The sequence below is a fragment of the Piliocolobus tephrosceles genome, chromosome 5 (assembly GCF_002776525.5).
Source record: "Piliocolobus tephrosceles isolate RC106 chromosome 5, ASM277652v3, whole genome shotgun sequence".
NCBI lineage: Eukaryota > Metazoa > Chordata > Mammalia > Primates > Cercopithecidae > Piliocolobus > Piliocolobus tephrosceles.
Window position 1 is genome coordinate 139,300,576 of NC_045438.1, and position 4,104 is coordinate 139,304,679.

The 4,104-nt window shown below is 53.5% G+C and overlaps 1 long non-coding RNA gene across 1 annotated transcript in view; it reads right to left on the reverse strand.

Annotated features, from left to right (window-relative positions):
- Positions 1-1,238, reverse strand: part of LOC111525989 — a 4,215-nt gene extending 2,977 nt beyond the window's left edge. The window contains exons 1-2 of the long non-coding RNA XR_002726251.2: positions 1,061-1,238; positions 617-712 (exon numbers count right to left, since the gene is read on the reverse strand). This is a non-coding gene — a long non-coding RNA (uncharacterized LOC111525989). The remainder of the gene's footprint in view (positions 1-616; positions 713-1,060) is intronic.
- Between the last annotated feature and the right edge of the window lie 2,866 nt (positions 1,239-4,104).

Below are 4,104 nucleotides of genomic sequence, written 5' to 3' on the forward strand. Positions count from 1 at the left end.
GATAGGATCCAAGGTCTGTCCTGCATGCTCCTTCTGGGCACCATTGGCCACCCAGGAACTTAATTCTGTATGCTGTGAAGGCCATGTATACCATAGTTGTCACCACGCACTCACCTTCCAGGAGGTAGACATCCCAGAGCCTCAGGATGAGCATGAAGGAAGTCTGCGGGAACAGCAGGTATGGGAGGACCTGGCCTTTCCAGCCTCAGGGCTGGTGGCTTGAGCAAGGCTCTCTGTAGCCTCAGTCTGGACTTCCTGAGGATCCCTCTGCTTGGGAAGAGACCCACCCTAGCTTCCATAAGGCTGGGTCAGACAGGGTTCGGCAGCTCTTCGTGGGGATGGACTCATCTCAACAGAAATGTGGCTCCCAGAATAAGGGATTTCCTTAGGGCTCGTGGTTTCCCTGGCTCCTCTGGCTCTTCCAAGATGGGTCCTGGCCCAGTCCGCCCAGAAATCCCTGTTTTCTGGTGTGTGATGCTTCCATCAGGCAGGTCCTGGCTTGTGTGCCCTGCAGAGACCTGTCTGTGCCTCCTGTGGGGTGGGGGTGAGCTGCGTCCTCCTGGGGAAGCCAGAGCCGTGGGCTGGGGGAGCTGAGCACTGTAGGGAAAGAAGATACCTGGCTTGGGGTCTCCCTATGCATCCTTATCCCATCGATGAAGCACCATAGAAACCAGTTTAAGGTGGAAAGCTGGATGCACAACCCTTCCTTGTCCTGATAGGAGTGTTCAGGGCCCCCTGGGCTTCTGTGAAAACCTCTGTACTCCAGGGCCCACTGCAGACCCTTCCCCAAGAGGCAGAACAGTGGTGGCTGTGGCTTCCGCCAACACCTCCCCACGGCATGGGCCCCCAGTGGACATACTTCCCTTAGCCCTGGCTCAGCCTGGTCCCAGTGCCTCTGTCCCCTCCAGGTAAGGAAAAGGAGGCCAAACTTTGAATCCATTGAAAACCAGGTCAAGCCCTGACTGGAAGTTGGCCTCTCACCAGCCCCAGGCTTCCGCTGTCCCTTTAACCCCATGGGACCCAGGGCCTCTGGGGAAGAGCTGAGGGACTGTCCACTCACCATGTGCTTCATAAGCTCTTGGAGCACTTTTAGCAAAACTTGCTCTTGATGGGCTTGGAGACTCTGGAAGTTAGAACATCTTGGGATGTAGACTCCGGAGAGGCTCCTGGAGCCCCAAGGAATCAGAGCCTAATCCTGAAATGTGGAGCCATCAGGCTGGGTAGTGGCAGTTGGGCAGCAGCGGTTGGGCAGCGGCTGTTGGGCAGTGGCAGTTGGGCAGTGGCAGTTGGGCAGTGGCGGTTGGGCAGTGGCGGTTGGGCAGTGGTGGTTGGGCAGTGGTGGTTGCTTCTAGACCCCAAGGCCTTTCACTCTCCCATCCAGTGACCCCATCAGGTGGTCTTGGCCAGGAGAGGAGGGGTGGTGGGAATGTCCCCTGGGGCCTGGCTGGAGGCACTGCTTAGCGGCTTCCTGGGCCATGGTTTCAGGAGGGCAGGCCTGCCTTTAAAGAAGCGAGGACAGGTGGGAGCTGGTGGGGTGACCAGGGGTGCTGGAGGATGTGTGGCCTTCTCCTGGATGTGGGGTCAGGGCAGGGGACACAGGACAGAGAGAAGCTGTCATCTGGGCTTGGTCTAGCCATGGGCAGGGAGGGTGGTTGGGAGGGTGGCCAGCTGGGAGGTTGAAGGACCAGCAGGGTGATAAGAGTCCCCTGCATAAGGTCAGGGCCAGAGGGCTGTGGCACCAGGATGCAGAAGGTGGTCACGGGGCAGCTGTAATCCCATTTGCTGATGGGGACAAGAGGCATCTGACTTGGGGTGTGGGGTCCCTGACCAGTCACAGGCTCCTGGGGGACTCTCAGCAGGGGATATCCTGGAGTCTCAAAATGAGTAGGGGATAGAAGGTGCCTTGTATGTAAGTCACAATTACGCAGTCAGTGTGGCCATCCCCTGTCCTGGCTGTGTGATGCCTCGTGGGTAGCTGTCCACTGTGGGCTAATGTCACATGGGAGGACTGTGTCACCTGAGAGGACAGAGTTCACCTGGGACAGTACCATGCTTGGCAAGCCTCTCATTGGCCAGCAGCTGGGCCAGCACCCAGATGTCTCCTCATTCTGGAACATGAGCAAGATAGTGGCTCATGCCATGATATGGCTCATGCCCCTGCAGTAGCCTACCTCCGGCAAGAGCCAAAGTTATAATGGGAAAGCTTCACCAAGGCTGACGTCACCTTGGAGGGTCAAGGTCACTTGAGATGGCTAATGTCACCTGAGCACATTATGTCACCAAGAGGGCAGAGGTTACCTGGAAAGGCAGAAGTCTCCTGGAAGAGCTGAGGTCACCTGAGGAAACAGGTCACTTGGAAGGGAAGAGGTCACTTGGGAGATGTAATATCCCCTGGGAGGACTAATGTCAGCTGAGAGGGCAGAGATCATCTAGGAAAGCAGAGGTCCCCTGGAAGACCTGAGTTCACCAGGGAAGGCAGAGATAACCAGGGAGAACTAATGTCACTTAGGAGGGCTGAGGTCACCTGAAAAGACTGAAGTCATCTGGAAAGGCAGAGGTCACCTGGGACAGCTGAGGTAACCTAGGAGGGCACAGGTCACTTGAGAGGGGAGAGCTAATGTCACCCAGGAGGGCAGAAGTCACCTGAGAAGGCAGAGGTCACCGGGGAGGCCTGCCACAGGTCCCAGGGAATTTAGGGTGCAGCTTCCGTGCCCCTCTCCTGACACTGTGCTTCACTTGAGCCAGTCATGGACATCGCAGTTGACAAGGAGCTACTGAAGCGACTCCTACCTCATCCAAACTCATGTGTGGCCAGAAAGGGCATAGGTGAAGGCTGTTAAGACCACCCTGACCCCAACTGCAGATGCTAAGCTGGGGAGGCCACTGTGCCGGGCTCAGGGCAACACCCTTGAACTGAATCCCCATGAAGGCTGGTTGTGGGTGCTGACCACTGCACACAGGGGCTTGGGATGGCTCACAGGCTGCTGGGCACAGAAAGACAGCTAGGTCCAGACCCTGCATGGGCAGCCCATGGAGTCTGCTCAGCAGCTCTTCCTGCCAGGAATGGTCTAGAAAGTGGGGGCTGGAGAGTGGGAGCAGCCATCTCAGTAAATCCTTCCCTGTCTGCTGTGGTGTTCAGGGTTCGGGTGAAGGGGAACTGTGATTCCAAAGCCTTATTAAGAAGATGGCTTCTTCAGGATCCAAACTCACTTTATGACAAAAGAAATGTCCATCAGGCACTTCACCAACTTGTAAAATATTCTGAGAGGAACAATCTGCAGCAATGCAAAGCTTGTGGGGGTTGAAGTGGGAAAGGAAAATAAAACTCAGGACTCCAATTCACTATGCCAAAAGGAAGAAAATTAAGCTGAAAGCTGAGTCACGCAAAAAACCGTCTTTCCTTTTGTTCCTCAGGAGATAGGTACAGATAGAAGGTTAAATAGCTCCTTAGGTAGCTAGTCTTATATTCACCCTATGTAAAGGGCCAATTACTGAGTGTGAGATGAATACATAATCGACTGTTTTGCTACCTGCCCCTTTTCTCTTGCAACATGTGGATAACCACACCCTCTTTCCCCTCCAGCCCACTTCTCTCCTTTATATATTGAAGCCCTCACAATCATCTTTGAGAAAGGCACATATACCTGTTTCCTGGGTGTGTCTTTAACCTCGGCAAAATGAAAATTCTAAATGGATTGAGACCTATCTTACATACTTTTTCGTTTACAAGTTGGCAACCAATGGAAAAGACTCTGAGTGAAAGTGGCCTTGACCTTTGACAAATCTATTAGTGCTTGGTACCAGTTTGAACTATCTTTATTTTTGTTTCGTTTGTTTAAATTTTGACTCACTCTGTCACCCAGGCTGAAGTGCAGTGGCACGATCACTGCTCACTGTAGCCTCTGTCAGGTCTCTGAGCTCAAGCTAAGCCATCATGTCCCCAGTAACCTGTAGGTATGCAGCCAGATGGCCTGAAGCAACTGAAGATCCACAGAAGTGAAAATAGCTTAACGGATGACATTCCACCATTGTGATTTGTTTCTGCCCCGCCCTAATTGATCAATGTTCTTTATAATCTCCCCCACTCTTAAGAAGTTTCTTTGT